We start from the raw sequence: 17,277 nt of genomic DNA on the forward strand, positions 1-17,277 counted from the left end.
CCAGGACAGGGCCTTGAAGAATATCCATAGGTAGTGATGGTGACATAGGAGAAGATCCAACCATTAAGAGTGAGAAGGAGCCATCAGACAGGTAGGAGAAGGATGAGGAGAAGGCAGTCATGAAAAATCAGAGAGGAGGCAATATTTAGGAAGAGAAGGTGGTCAGCAAAATTGAATGATACAGAAAGGTTAAAAAGAGTCAGTATCCAGAAAAGATAGATCTGGCAATCAAGATGTCATCAATCATGTTGGAAAGAAGAGTTTTAGTTGAATGATCAGACCACAAGCCAGATAGCAAGAGGAGAGGAAGTGGAGGAACTGGGTGCATATGGATTTTTCAAAGAGTTTAACAGAGAAGGAGAGAATATGGGCATGGTGTGATCTAGTGAGTACTTTTTTTAGTTATTTGTTGTTTATTCAGTATTTAGGGTTAGCATGACACTTGAGGAATTGGTTGCGTCCTTGTACACATGCAGATCTTTTTATATAATATGAAAATTTACAACCATTGATATATATATATATATATATATATATGCAAACCAAATCAGGTCCTCTGGAAAGGTGATACATGGGGCCATGCTATAGTGCCCTAATGGAGGGAAGCACAAATGTAATCAATGCATCAATAAAGAATTACTACTGTATAGTGTTTTGTATCCAGGAGTATTGCCTTCCGGACCTAAGGGAACCTATAGCTTCTACATAAAGAGTAGGTAGTTTATATACCTATGGGGCACTGGCTCTGCTTGACACCAAACACTGAGATTATACAAGTCATATCCAGCATCATATGCAAACTACAACAGGGTTTAACAAATAGTTGTCACACTGTACTATTCACCATTTCTAACTTTAGGAAGAAACTAGAGTGTGTTCGCAATTTTTACATTTCTGATGTTTAGTCACTACTCAGAGGAAGAATTTGACCTACTTGAAAACCGCATCATACATAACCCTTCAACCCCTGTCATATTCTCTCGATGGCAGCACATTAAAAAGGTTTTAAAATTGCAGCTCCTTCTGGATTCCCCAAAGAGTATCTGCGCTCTTCTTTAAATGGCTCTTCTCCTCTGGATTCAGGTTTGCCTTCACCACATTTGAAATGCCATTCTGCCCCAAGACACATGGGACATCGAGAAAGACATCCTCATGAATGTCATAGAGGCACTTAATCATGGTGGAAATTGAATGAACTCTTCTCAGATTTTTCATAATGCTTTCTGCCAGATCCGCCACAGACAAGCCAATGACCCAGGAAGTGTAGCCCTCCAGTTTGATCACCTCATAAGAATTTTCAACCACCTGTTTATGAACATTTTTCCAATTCTCTGAATTAGAATCAGTTCCCAAGGAAGGATGAAGATTCTTTTTTAATTAATTTATTTGTTTTCAGTTTTCTACAATCACTTACATATATCTTAGATTTTTTCCTCCTGTGTCCCCAAGATGGTGTGCAGTCTTATATAGATTCTACACATACATTCTTATTAAATACATTTTCACCTTTGTCATGTTGCATGGAAGAATTAAAATGAATGGGAGAAACCACCAAAACAAAACAAAACATAACACAAAAGAAAATGGTCTATTTCATTCTGTGATCCAATTCCATAGTTCTTTCTCTGTATGTGGAAGGTATTTTGCCCAAGGGGTGCATTGGGAATTTTTTAGGTCCTTGCATTGCTGTGAAGGGCTAAGTCTACCAGAAAAACTCCTCACACACTGTGGTTGTTGCTGTGTACAAAGTTCTCCTGTTCTATTCCTTTCACTCAGCATCAGTTCATATTGGTCCTTCCAGACCTCTCTGAAGTCTTCCTGTTCATCATTTCTTATAGCATAATAGTATTCCATTACATTCATATTATACATCTTGTTCAGCCATTCCCCAACTGATAGGCAAAGGATGAAGATTCTTTAGAGACACACAGGCAAGGTTTAACCCATTCCACACAGGAACACTGAAGTCAATGTTCGCCAAGGACCCATCCATGACAACTTCAAGAATGGACATCAAGTTCCTCCCACATTAGATAATGAAAATGGGCAGAATCTAGATGTAACCACTTACAATAATACAGTTTTTAGGAAAGCCACTTAGTTTCCAGGTCGCATATGTCAAAATATCCACTGGATTGGAAACAATAAACAGTTTGCAATTAGGGCTGTATTTAACAATATTGGGAATGATGAATTTAAAGATATTCACATTACGCTGGGCTAAATTAAGAGAACTTTCTCCCTCTAGTTGACGTGCCCCAGCCACAACAATGATCAGTTTTGAGTTTGCAGTCACACTGTAGTCTTTGTCAGAAACAATCTTTGGCATTTTGAGGAAAAGGCTGCCATGTTGGAGATCCACCATCTCTCCCTTTAATTTGTCTTCTATTACATCAACTAGGGCAAGGTCATCAGCCAATTCATTTGTTAAGATACTAATGGCACATTCTATGCCACTTGCAGCAACCCCAGCAGGAGTGATCTCGTTCTGGTCTTCCTTTAGGACATTCAAGGTCAGCTGATCCTTGACAGTTGATGCCATTTTGGAGGGTATCTGAGGGAGAGAGAGGTTGCTGTTTAGGATGTAAAAATTCTGAGTTAGATCAGAGGTTGCTGCTCCCAGGCTCACACTAATGAGCACTTGTCATGAGAGAAATTTTGATGTTTTTATTGGAAGCAAGAAGAGAATCAACAGAGGGTGGAGCCAAGATGATGGAGTAGAATGATGCACCTCTAGAAACTCTCCTCCCACAACCCATAAAATACCTGTAAAAGTGACTCTAAATAAATTCTGGAGCAGCAGAAGGCACAAAACCACAGAGTGAAAGAGATTTCCAGCCCAAGACAGCCTGGAAGGCCAACAGGATATGTCTGTCACACCAGGCATGGAGCTGAGCACAGCCCAGCCTTGGCTGCACTGTGAAAGTCACAGGACTGAAGAAGGCTTCAAGGCACACCCAGCAGTAACTGCAGGTCCCAGATTCCTCAACTCACAAATGCAAAAGGCAACTTCAAAGATCAGTGAGAAAGCTCTTTCACCTGAGGGAGAAGGAAATGCAGCAGTCTAGCCCTGGCCTTAGGTGGCTTCCATTGTTGAAACCCTGGCCTAAAGACTCTGGGGGAATTGAGCCTCTGATCTGAATCTCAGCCCTAAGTGGCAGCCCTGGAGTGAGGAAGAGTGGTGAAGTGGTGGAGCTGGTGGGGAATTTGGAGAGGAAATTCTACTCACAGAAAACAGTACTTGTAGTTCTCCCAGACCAGTAAACTCCTCTCCCTTTATTGTGCCACCTTGGAGGCACTAAGAACTTACAAGTCCCCAGAGTATACCCTCCTCTTGACAAAGAACCCAAAAGTCAAGTAACTGATTGGGAAAATGTCCACAAAAGGGAAAAAGAATAAAACAATATACGGTTACTTTCTCAGTGAACATGTATTTTCTCTACTCTTTGAATGAAGAAGAACAATGCATACCATCAGAAGAAGACCTAAAAGTCAAGGTTTCTTCATCCAAAACCTTCAAAATAAATATGCAATGATCTCAGGTCGTGGAAGAGCTCAGAAAGAATTTTGAAAATCAAATAAGATAGGTGGAGGAAAAATTGGGAAGAAAAATGAAAACGATGCAAGTAACTCATGAAAAGTGAGTCAATAGCTTGCTAAAGGAGACCCAAAATAATGCTCAAGAAATTAACACCTTTAAAAATAGACTAGCTCAAATAGCAAAAAGAGGCCTAAAAAACCAATGAGGAGAAGAATGTTTTCAAAATCTGAATTAGACAAATGGAAAAAGAGGTTCAAAAGGTCACTGAAAAAAATAGGTCTTTAAAAATTAGAATGGAGCTGATGAAAGTTAATGATTTTATGAGACACCAAGAAATTATAAAACTAAATCAAAAGAATGAAAAATAGAAAACAATGTGAAATATCTCTTTGGAAAAACAACTGTCCTGGAAAATTGATCCAGGAGAGACAATTTAAAAATTATGAGACTACCTGAAAGCCATGACCAAAAAAAGAGCCTAGACATCATCTTTCATGAAATTATCAAGGAAAACTGTCATGACATTCTGGAATCAGAGGGTAAAATAAATATTGAAAGAATTACAGATCACTTCCTGAAAGAGATCTCAAAAGAAAAACTCCTAGAAATATTGTAGCCAAATTCCAGAATTCCCAGGTCAAGGAGAAAATATTTCAACAATCCAGATTGAAACAATTGAGTATTTTGGACATACAATCAGGATAACACAGCATCTGGCAGCTTCTACATTAAGGAACTGAAGGGCTTGGAATATGATATTCCAGAAGTCAAAGAAACTAGGATTAAAAACAAGAATCACCTACCCAGCAAAACTGAGTATAGTACTTCAAGTTAAAAAATGGTCATTCAATGAAATAGAGAACATTCAAGCATTCTTAATGAAAAGACCAGAGCTGAATAGAAAATTTGACTTTCAAACCCAAGAATCAAGAGAAGCCTGAAAAGGTAAAAAGAAATCATAAAGGATTTACTAATGTGAAATTGTTTATATTCCTGCATGGAAAGATCACATGTGTAACTCTTGAAACCTATCTGACTATTTGAATAGCTGGAGAGATTACACACACACACACGCACACACACACACACACACACGTGTGTGTGTATGTGTGTGTGTATAGGCAGAAGGCACAAAGTGAGTTGACTAGGGTGTTATGCTATCTAAAAAATTAATATTAAGTGGTGAGAGAGGAATATATTGGGAAGAGAAAGGGATAAATGAAATGGGGCAAATTATCTCTCATAAAAAAGGCAAGAAAAAGCTTTTTCAATGGAGTGCAAAAGGGGGAGGTGAGAGAGAAAAAGTGAAGCTTACTCCCATCACATTTGGTTTAAGGAAGGAATAACATGCACACTCAATTTGGTATGAAAATCTATCTTACATTATAGGAAAGTATAGGAGAAAGGGATAAGTGGGGTATGCGGGATGATAGAAGGGAGGGCAAAAGACAGGGAGGGGTAATTAGAAGTAAATACTTTTGGTGAGGGACAAAGTCAAAAAAAAAGAATAAAATAAATGTGGGGGCAGGATAGGATAGAGGGAAATATAGTTAGTCTTTCACAATATGACTATTATGGATGTCTTTAGCAAAACTATACATATATAGCCTATATTGAATTGCTTGCCTTCTCAGTAGGGGTGGGTGGGTAGGGAAGAAGGGAGAGAAGTTGAATCTCAAAGATTTAGGAACGAATGTTGAGAACTGGCTTTAGCATGTAACCAGGGAATAAGAAATACAGGTAATGGGGTATAGAAATCTGTCTTGCCCTATAAGGAAAGAGAGTGATAGAGGATAGGAGAAGGAAGGAGTGTGATAGAAGGGAGGGTAGATTGGGGGAAGGGATAATGAGAATGCATAGTCTTTTGGAGTGGGGAAGAGGAGAGATGGGGAGAAAATTTGAAATTCAAAATCTTGTGGAAATGAATGTTGAAAACTAAAAATAAATTTAAAAAGAGAGTCAGCAGATAAGAAGAGTTTGATGAATGGAGAAAATGTGGATGAGAATGGGTGAATCTGCTAGAGAGAATGGGAAGGGATTGGATGATTGGTACCTTCAGAGGGTTTGGCCTTGGCCAGGGGTAGAGTGAAGATAGTTATAGTGGGAGATCAAGCCAGAGGGATGTGAGGAGGAGGAGGAGGAGGAGGAGAAGAAGAAGAAGAAGAAGAAGAAGAAGAAGAAGAACAAGAAGAAGAACAAGAACAAGAACAAGAACAAGAACAAGAACAAGAACAAGAACAAGAACAAGAAGAACAAGAACAAGAACAAGAACAAGAACAAGAACAAGAACAAGAACAAGAACAAGAAGAAGAAAGAAGAAGAACCAGTGACTTCAATTGTTTTGGCAAAGAAAATGGCAGATTCTTCATCAGGACTGGGAGTTGAGAAAAGAAGAAAAGTTTTGGTTTAGCTGCCATGGTAGGTTAGCTAGGGAATCAACTAGAGAACAATAATATGATAGTCAGCAAAGACTCAGTTCAGTTAAGTTAGCACAAACTTGTCGTACTGCCAGCCAGCAGCTTTCTGATTTCCACCAGTTCCATTCAATTTCTTGTTGAGTTGTTAAATAACGGGAGTGACACATCATTGTAGCCTGGCAAGGGGTTAGTAGCATTAAAATTAAGAACTAAATTGTAGAGGATAAGGTGGGATTAAACTAGATCATCAAGTGCTTAATACTTGGGGGGATTCTGCTACTTCTTAAGTGACCGCAGATGCATAAGTTAGCATTCAAAGCCTCAGGACAATTTCTAAAATGTGATTAATGGGTGGAAATCAGCTTTTTTTGATTCCCAAGTGGGTCTTCTCCCTTCACGAAATCCCGGGTCCTTAAATCATTGATGTTGCTACCCAAATGTCTACACAAGATTAACAGGCTGAGATGGGCTTTATTCTGAAAGATGACATGAAACCATTTAAATTTTGTAATAACCACTTTATTAAATAGCCATTGTGACTGAGATCTTATATTGTGGACTGAGGGAAGTTACATAGGCATATAGGGCACAGTTATGCCTTCAAAGAACTCAAGTTCAGATGGGATAATAGCACAAGGCCATAAAAAGCTATAATGCTAAGTATAGTATCCTTTGTGCCATAAGAAATACTATGCAAACAAGATGGCTTTTAGAAGAAGGTGAGGCCGCTTTGAGTTGGGCAATTTCAGAAGGACTCATAGAGCAGGTTGAATTTGGTCTGGATCTCTGAGGTTGGGCAGGTTCTTGCCTACTACCATGACCCTCTATTTTCAATTTATTTTAAAATCCCTAAGAGATTTTACTTTGGTTAATAATGCCAGTGAAATAGCCTCTTCATTTGAGGACAATGGAGTCTATGTTAAGTCAGTTCAATTTACATGAAGTCACAGAAACAGAGTGGAAAAGAGGATGTGATCATGGCATTGATATTTTGAGTAATGCATAATCTAAATGTCTTCTGATGCCCTCATCAGTTCTGAGAAGCTATGAGTTTGTGACTGGCATGCAAACTGTATTACTCATGTGAACAATTATAGGATGGAAGATGTAGAAGCCATTGAAGCCTGATTTTACATAGAAAGAATGTGAGGCAGAGAGTGGTCAGGTCTCTTGTTAGGTGCGATGACTTGACAGGATCACACAGGTATGAAGTATGTGAGGTGAAATTTAAACTCAAGTCTTTCTGGCTTGAAATAGGCCATTCTATCCACAATTGCTTGGAGGGCTGCAGTGGACAGATCTAGAACCAATGGGCAAAGATACAGGGAGAGATATTTTAGCTTATTTTAAGGGGGGATCAATTCATCAAACAAATCCCTAGAACTTACTAATCATTCAATATGTATGAAAATGGAAATTACTTCAATCTGGAGTTGTGAGTTTCATCTGATTGGAGAACATTGGACTGAAGCTCAATAACTTTCTCAGGCTAAAGAAGATGGCTTGAGTGGTCCCTGAGGTTCTATCCAGTCCTGAGATTCTGGGATTGTGTGAATCTGCAGTCTTGGTGTGTAAAAGAGCTACCAAAGACCAGTTAATCGTCTGCCAACACTTCCTCTTAGGTGAGCAAGACCACTGTCAGGTTGCAGCTGCTGATTTGGTAGTTCAGCTCCTGCCAATCAGTTGGCACCAGTTCCAGGCTACTAATCTATCTCTTCCTGCCTAATTGACTATGGACAAAAAATGGCCATGGAATATAAATAATCCAGAGTTAGAGCCTAATCCAAGTTCCTGGCATCCAACAGGCTAATCCTTCCCCTTTCTCCAGAGAGGCAATCTGGTCTATTATTCAATTCCACACCAAAGGCACATTTACTAAAGCCAAACCCAGATTCAAATTCTCTCCCACTTGATTTCCCTCAGCCATGGGGTTCACAGAGAACAAGATTCAACTGACAAGAACAGACATCGAGGTGGTTGGGAAGAAACTACAAACAAGTTGCCAACCCGGTTGGTGGTTCCTAGAGAGCCCATATCCATAAGTAAACCTCAGCGCTTGGAGTTGGCTTCAGGAACTGGCAATTGCCCATGGAGTTTTCCCATGGAGTTCCCATGTGGAGTTTTTAGTTCCTCAAGGCAGCACATAACTCACATTGAATGAGAAGTGTGGTCTCTGAAGTCACCCCTCCTCCTACAATTGGGAGGATGCAGAGAATGGGTAGGTTCCCCATGATCTAAGGAGGAAGGGTCCAAGACTCTAAGGGGACATTTTTGCCTGAATGCTCACATTCACTCCAAATTCTGCATTTCTCACACAATATGGCCTCCTGCTGCCCCCTCCACCTGTCTTGATACTCATTCCAGAATGCAGTATACTCTACCATTTGTTCAAATGTTTGCTAAGGACGGGAGACCGTCTGGTTTGCCATTTGTCGTTCAGAGCACAAACAATACGGAATCCATGAGAACACCCAGCCCTATGGTGGCTGAAGGCAGGGAAGGAAACTGAGCCAGTGATGCAGGCAGGGCATGGCTTTGGCCATCAGTGGGTCATTACAAAGTATTTTTTTGCATGTATTTGGAAGTCTTCAACCTGTAGGTGCCTTACAACTGCTGGAAACTTGACAAGGAGATAGATGTGTTTGAAAAAAAACCCAGCTCATTAAAAATTCTCTTCTCATTCAAGTCCATTCCAAGTCAGCAAAACATTTAAAAAATACATGAGCCTGTTTCATATCCAAAGCACCATGTTTGAGGTACCAAGTGCTTCACTGTACACATGGCCAGACATTTGGTGTTTTGCATTTGTCATAGCAGACTTGAGTTTTCTAAATTCAGAGCCTTCTGTGTTAAAAGCTGACTCGCCAAGAGTTCATTTATGTTAACAAGTCAGGTTCTCCAAGGCTTTGGTCATGCCATCATCTGCTCTGCATATGCTAGCATGGAAACCCTATGTCTGACTGAGTGACATTGGCAGAAGGTCTAGGGCAGATCAAAGACAAGGACAAAAAGGTCATCAAAGATGTAGTAGAGGGAGCAGAATTCACTACTACCATTATCTTTGTTAAACATCACTTTAGAGAGCAGAGTTAGGAGCAACAAGTTGTGCTTACATGGACAAAGATTGTGTATTAACAACAAAAGAAGCTCCAATACATGGAGCAATCACAAAGTGGAACAAATAGATTCAGAAAACAGAGCTTCCCATCACTGGAGGCTAGGAGGGACCTCAGAGGACTACTGGTTAGTGTCACTGGGCAACAATTCCCTGGACAAAACCCATGGCAAGTGTCTGGCAGCCTGTTTGGGGACCCTCATGCTACCTTCACATTGTAATCCATTCCACTTTGGGACTCACTTCTGTGACCTGTAGTTTCCTCATTTAAAAATGAAGGTGCTTAACTGGGTGAACTCTAAGGTTCCTTCCATCTCCAATACGGCAGCCCCAATTGTTATAAAGTTTCCTGTAATGTTGAGGCAAACTCAGCATTAGAATAGGTCCCTGGACTCAGAGACAGATTGGATTACCAAACATTGGAATTGCTTTATTAGGTATAGCTGCTTCAGGGTGTGGGTGAGGATAGGTGATCTTATTGATGGCAAATTTCCCTTCCAGTCAAATAGTAAGTGACTCTAGAATGGAGACCATTCTAGATGACCATTCTCTGTAGCAAAGGCTTAAAAACTAGGAAAGAAAGGAAGGCCAGATACAAAGTGTGAACTCCTTACAGATTGGTGCTGTTGTTGGCTTCATTTGAGGTGTAACCCTTCCCTTCTATAACTGAGCACAATGTGTGGGTACTTTGGCTGGGTCAGAAAGGACCCCAGGTCTTCTGAGACCCTGGCCACATAGCTGCCTAGGCCCTCATGAACAAGGTGGGAGAGAACATGGGGGATGGCTATGTTGAGTTCTTCAGGCTGGTGATTAGGATGCAGCAGAAAATTTAGACTTGTTGCAGTGCTGAATAATTGTGTATTTAAAGGGATGCCATTTGTGAAGTAAAACAATTCACACCACATCCTTGGATGAAGACTAGTGGAATTAAGTGACACCTTCTATGTGAGGATTCTTCAACATTCCAAGTTAGGAATGAAATCAAAAGGGATCAAGTGAGGAGGGAAGATGGGGGCAATCATACCCTAGAGTTAGAGAGGACCAAAGAGTCACCTTCTCCTTCCATATCTCATTCCTCATCTCATTCCAAAGTCCTATACCAGGCTAGTGAGTTTGATTGCCATTCCAGGGTTCTCTTCATACCAATTCCCTTTTCCATCTGTGTCCTTGAGACTCCCTTCTGATATTTACTTCCTTCGTAAGGGTAGATCAGCTTCCCTGGCTTTCCCTTTCCTGGTTTTCTGATCTCTTCTGGGAATAATGTCAACAATTTTAAAATAACACCATTCTATATGTATATTGATGGTTGATAGCTTATTTAGCCATCTATTCTTGAGCAAGTTGCCAACCCTAATATGGGATTCAGTTTCTTCATATGTAAAACAGAGAGTTGGAGACACCGATTTTTCTTTAGATATTTCAGACATTGTGACCACAGGTGATTAAAAATATACTTACATTTTAAAATAAAGGAAAGTTTTATCTTAGGATGAAAGTGGGAAGGAACATAGAAGATCATTAAATACATCCTCGTCATTTTACATAAGGGAAAGCTAAGACCCAGTGTGGGAAAATATATTGCAGAAGGTTATAATGGTATTATATAGCAGAGTGAGGACGTATGTATATGTGTGTATGTGTGTATGTGTGTGTGTGTGTGTGTGTGTGTGTGTGTGTGTGTGTGTGTGTGTGTGTAGTTCTACTTTACTAAGCTGAATAAGAAGGAAACAGCCTGGATCAAATTTGGGAAATTAAACAGAATTTTTGATGAAGGTAAGCTATTCTCACAGTGGGACATCTTCTTCATTGATCCTATAGGGATGTAACTCAACATCTTCAAATACTGAGATTTGTTAGTAACGTTAAGAGCATTGGAAAGAGGCACATGCTAGCTACCAGAAGGTCACAGTATTTCACAAGTAATGAATGTCCTGGTGTAGGAACAAGATAACAACAAGGGCATGAATCAAGAAAAGAGGCAAGTAACAAGAATGAAGGAGACCAGACAGGATGTTCAAAGTCTTGTTGATCTTCTTGGTCATATTTTTAAAATAACCAGAGAGAGGTCTTGAGTGTGTGATGCTCATATCCACTCGAATCTCCGGCTATAAGGAATGGTTGCAGCAGCAGTCCCATAAAGGGAGCCATGATAGTGACTTCCTGGCATTTGCATGGCTGTCATCCTTAACTGGGCAATAGATATGGTACTAGATGGATCCCAGTTTGGAAGACATCTTCTAAGGCAGGAAGAATACCAGGGTCAGGCTAAGCTCAAGCCATCTCTCCTCCATAGCTTATTTGTAACCTGAAGACAACAGGTATGTTCAAGACATCTTCTCTCATCCCTGAGGGGTTGGTTTCCTCAGCTTTCAAAGAAGTCTTGACCTTCATAGGACAAACTTAGAATATGGGTTACATCTCTGGTAGTGGCCAAGGTAGCTCAGGCTAATGGGGACCACTTATGTACTATATAGGGTCTTCGATAGCTTACCTCTTTTGATAGGATTTGGTTCATCATTTGTTTCTATAATTCCAGTGGCTAGCAGAGGGATCATAGTAAATGCCTAAAAAATGTTTATTGATTACTTGACTCTTCATCCCTCTCTACCTTTGTGCTTTCTCCAATGAAGGTAATGCAAACATGGCGAACATGGAGGCATTCAAGGTGGTTCATTACCTTGGACAACAGGAATCCTTTGAACCCAGGATCAATAGTAGTTAGTGTACACTGTCCCCCACTCCCAGCATCTCTGACTGGTGGAGGACCCATAGTGATGAAACTGTGAACCCAAGGATGTACCCCTTTGCATCCATCATATGCCTATATTATCCTCACAGTTTCAGAGCCTGAAATTTTCTTTTCATCTCATTAAATAAAATATATTTTCCAAAATCTTAAAGTGCCTTCTTTTGAAATAACACATCATGGCCTTTTTAAAATTTCAATCTGTGTTTACATCACAGTCAAAACCAATTTTGATTATTTTGAGCCCTTATACACATCCCTCTTCTCCCATTATGACAGGAGGCATCTACTCTTGGGAACATCCCAGAACAAAGCTCTGGAATAAAGTAAGAATGGCAACTGCAGCTCCTCCTTTTACAGGTTAGAAAGCATATTCCCCTCCATGACTTTTGAGTTAGGTAATACATTGTTAATGCCTATTTTATATATGAAGGAGCTGAGGCCCAGGAAAGAGAATCAAGCCAATGAAGAAGTTAGAAAACTGCAGAGCTAGGATTGGAATCCAGCTCTCATGGCTCCATGTCCAATGTTCTTTGTACTGTTTCATGTTGCTTTCCAATGGACAAGGATGGCTTTGATGGAAAATACTCAGTGTAGTTTAGACAAAGGAGTTTCTTCAATGGTTGTACCCTTTCACTTTACTTATGGTATCTGCCAATGAAAAATTAGCTTCCCTGAAGGGCCCAAGGCTGAAGGCTTGGGCTAGGAAGGCAAAATTTAAATAATCACCTGCCTTTATCTAGTGAACAGAACTGAGGATTTGGAAGGACGTCCATCAATTGTAGGTCGTTGGCAAGAACAACAGTGGGCCCTGTGAAGGTTGGCCCATTAAAGGCAGTCATGGTTTAACAAGATAAACAACAAGTATTTAATGATCCTAGAAAAGTCTGAACAACCCGCTGCTGGATGGATCATCTATTACAGCCAGATGGCCATCAGGATCCATGAGGATTTTAGGATGCCATCTGCCTCTATCCATTGAGACTAGATTCCAAGATGGTGGGATTTCCTCCAGATTTCATTATTAGCAACATGTTGACTTGCTTAGCTTGATTCATGGGCTGTTTCAGGACCTCATCTTGTCAGTTGCTGTTTCATGGAACTGGTTTGGAGGAATTGCAACTGCCTAGGGCAAAGCCAGTGACTCATTTTACTTTAGGGAAAGGTACATCTCTTAGTATCACAGGATTTAAGGATGAGGCCCAATAGAATTACTTTAATCCAACTGTGTCATTTTCCAGTGGAGGAAAATGAGGCACAGATAATTAACATGCTTTATATGACTATAGATTTAATGCTGGAAGAGACCTCAGGGCCAATAAAGTTTACCTGTCATAACCCTCACTGTATAGATGAGGAAACTGAAGCATGAAGAGGTTAAGTGACTTGTCCAGGATCACAAAATTAGTAAAGTCAGAGGCTAGACATGCTTCTAAGCCTCCTTCCTGGCTCCAAGTCTAGTGTCCTAACCACTATGGCATGTTGTCTCTCTTGCCCAAGGTAAGGCAGATAAGACAGAGCCAGAATTTCAACCTAGGTCTCTTCTTTTTAAATCAAGTGTTCTTCCACTGTCTTACACTATTGTTTAATGGGACTGAAAGGATAAGATAATGGACTGAGTATCAGGTACGTAGATTATTATGTGCATAGATTGTGGGTCAAATGAGCTAGCACACCCTTGGGGGGAAGGCATGGGAATCTTCCTTTAGCAGAAAGGCATGAGAATCCTACCCAGGGTTTGGAAACACACCTGCCCAAACTTGATTAATGCCTTGGACGAGAAATGGAGAGGACAGAGAGAACCAAGAGAACCCTGATATTTTGAACAAAGGTAGTTTATGTGAAAGATACTTCCTTAGACAGAAATGATGAAGACATTAGAAGTAGCAGCTTTTTTGGGGAAAGCAATAAGTAGAGGTCCTGACATGCATCTCTTTGTTGGGCAGCTGGAGATGACTGGCATATGAGTGCTAGGTGAGGGGGCAGCCTCTCCATTAGCTTCAGCCACTCCCCCTATACTATTTGAGGCTGAAGTGTGTCTGTACCCTTCTGTAGATCGTTGCCTAGGAATTTCATCAGAGTTCAACCAACTAACCAGTCAATCAACATACACATATTATGCACCAACTATGTGCCAGTCACAATGCTAAGCCCTGGAAGACAAAAAAAGGCCAAAACAGTCTCTGTCCCCCATGATCTTACAGATTTCACCAACCTTTAGTAACAAAATTCTCCTTCATGTGGAACACTGAGCCCTCTTTGTTGGAAGATCCATTTTCTCTTGTTCTTACAATGGAAGAACTAAATAAGAGTCAATGGACACTGTATTTTCTTAATCATTTAAGGGACATGGGTCCATTCATTAAATATTATGTACTCTCAGAGACATTAAGAATACGAAGTAAAACAACAGGAAATCCAAGAGATGCCTCAGGGTGGAATAAGATGCTTGTCACTGGGTTGGTTCAAACAGTTGGGTTAACTCTAATTAAGGGTGGTGGAGAGGTCATTTCTGCTTTAAGAAGAGGTTTAATTCCATGGCCCTGGAGTGCTTTCTTCTTCCTGAAATCTCAGCTTTCTAATTTCTGCAACACTAGGAAGTACAAGGACCATCAAAATGTGTTGGGGGATAACAGAGAATCAGAAAAAAGAGGAGTCGCCTCTAAGTAGGAAAATGGTGCAGGTGGTGGGTGGGTGGGTGGAGGAAGAGAACTTGGCTTCTTGGAGGAGATGGCATTTGTACATTGTAGGATAGAAGATTTCATTAGTCAGAGAAAGGAGGAGAGATTTCAGGCCAGGGAAAGAAACATACGCACAAGCTCAAAATAATCCTCCACCCTCCACTTGCATGTGCACATACGTACACACAATATAGTTGTCTCTTCTCTCTTCCATTAAATGTTTTTAAAGCACTTTGGATTTCTCCTCTGTCTCTATCAATGAATTACTCCGCATCATTCATTAAGTGATTAGTGTATACTAGGTTCTATTCTTGGTTCTGCGGATTCAAAGACAAAGATGGGAACACGCTTATCCTTCAACCCCTCCTTCTTTAGGTTTACTCTGTATCCCTTTCACATACCTCGAAAGGCAAAAATGAAGATTTGCAAGATTTCTACAGCATCTCTGACCTCACTAATGTGGATATCCCCTCCAACAACACAGATTGCAACTTAGCCAAGCCTTACTATCCTGGCTGACTCTTGTTTATGTCTTCCCATGACTTTTCAATGGAGTTCTGCTTAACATACTGGGGCCCTCACTAGTTTCTCTTAACATTGTGAGGATGCTATTATGGAGGATTGTGGTATCCACTGTTTCCTTTCCATTCTTGGTCTTTTTTATTGTAAAAATACTCTACAAGTAATATTTGAGTGAAGAAAGAAGAGAAGTTGGTCATGTACTTGTACTTATGAGGACAACATTTGTAAACTTTAAAGTACCAGAAAAATGGATGCTGATGATTTTGTTGCTCTTTTTTGGGTGGTGATAGAGAATTGAGAGCTGGATAAGACCTAAGATGTCATCTGGTTTAGCTCTCTCCCCATTTTGCAAAAGAATATGAGGCTCAGAGAAAGAAACAGGCTTACCCGAGGTCACAGAAAAGAGAATAGCAGAGCTGAGTACCAAACCCAGGTGTCTCTTTTTGTAGCTCCAGACTCTTTCCCCTAGACAACATTGTCTCTCTCAACAAGAATTTGGTGCATCACAAACCAATGCCAGCAGCCTGTCAAATTCACTCCTGTATCCATAAGTGCCTTGTTTCTGGACCTGCCCACTTGAAAAATACGTTACACACTTGAGTGTCTGGACCAGACAATCTGTTCTGTTGCACTAAGGAGGAAGTGGAGTGCTGCAAAGTCCAAGTGGGAAAAGCTCATTGAGGCAGCCTTTACATGCCCTTCTTGCCACCTCCCCCAGCTAACTCAAGCATGCTAGATGTAGCTTCAGCAGGCTCTGTCTCAATGAACAGATGGATGGAAAAAACAATCTATCAGAAAGCACACACTGGAGCCAACGCAAACTTGCTTCTGAGTCCCCTAGGGATCTCACAGAGGGGAAGCCTGTCTCTTGCTGACTCCCAGTTTGGGCAAAAGGAAGAGAGCATGGGGCTTACTTGAAATCACCTGTCCGTCAAAAACACCTGCAGCTTCCTGGGCCCTGTCACTCATCTCAAATCTAGAAAGCAAAAGATCTGAATGATTTAATGAGATTAACTGCGCATCCCAGTAGAGCTAAGCCTCAGGTATTCAAGCCCTTAAACTATCTTCTGTATTTAACCACTTTATGAAAAAGGTTGCCTTGATAGCAAAGGGGAAAGATCATTGGATTGTATTAGAAGATATCATAGATAGAATAAAAGACAGAGTACTGGACTTGGAGCCAAGAAGTATGTGTCCAGCCTCAGATACTTACTCTGGGCAACTCAATGAACCTCTGTTAGTTAAAGAATCCTCAGGGGATAATAGCAATGCCTACCTCCAAGGGTTGTTGTGAGTTAAATGAGTAGCACTCAAAGCCTTGCAGACTTTAAGGTGTAAAGTGCTATTTAAGTTCCATTTATAAAAATATTATTATATTTGAAGATGTATTTTTCTTTTATTTTCTCAATCACATGTAAAATAATTTTAAGCATTCATAATTTTAAACATTTTGAGTTCCAAATTCCCTTCCTCCCTCACTTCTCTTGCCTTCCTTAAGAAGGCAAACAATTCGATATGGATTATACATTTGCAGTCATGCAAAACATTTCCATGTTAGTGATGTTGCAAAAGAAAAGACAGATTAAAAAAAATAGAAATGTATGCTTCAATCTACATTGAGACTCCATAAATTCTTTCTCTGCAGAAGGATAGCATTTTTCATCATAGGTCCTTCCAAACTATCTTAGATCACTGTATTACTCAAAATAACTAAGTCCTTCACAATACATCATTGTAAAATATTGCTGTTACCAGGTACAATGTTTTGGTACTGTTGACTTCACTTTGCAACAGCCCATATAAGTTTTCCCAGGTTTTCTGAAACCATCTTTCTTGTCACTTCTTACAACACAATATAGTATTCTATCACGATTATATACAACAACTTATTCAACCATTCCCCAACTGATGATGTCCCCTCAATTTCCAATTCTTTGCCACCAAAAAAAGTGTTGCTGGAAATAGTTTGCTACTTATACATCTTTTTCCTTTTCCTTTGATCTCTTTGGTATACAGCTTTAGTAGTTGTATTGATGGATCAATGGGTATACAAAGTTTTATGGCCCTTTGGAATTATACCAATCACACCTATAGCTCAGATATCCACACGAATGTGTAGACTTTCAACACCTCAACAGAGGATACAGTCATTCAAAGAAAAGACATTTAATCAAGTAACATAATGAAATGATGAGAAAATGTCTCCTGATTCATACATATCTCATACTTTCTCATTACCATACTACCAATAGGGG

At 40.2% G+C, this 17,277-nt stretch overlaps 1 pseudogene; it reads right to left on the reverse strand.

Annotated features, from left to right (window-relative positions):
• Positions 1-1,005: 1,005 nt before the first annotated feature.
• The window catches only part of LOC140532118 (L-lactate dehydrogenase A chain-like), a 51,327-nt pseudogene continuing 35,055 nt past the window's right edge, over positions 1,006-17,277 (reverse strand).

The sequence above is a fragment of the Notamacropus eugenii genome, chromosome 3, assembly GCF_028372415.1.
Source record: "Notamacropus eugenii isolate mMacEug1 chromosome 3, mMacEug1.pri_v2, whole genome shotgun sequence".
NCBI classification, from domain to species: Eukaryota; Metazoa; Chordata; class Mammalia; order Diprotodontia; family Macropodidae; genus Notamacropus; species Notamacropus eugenii.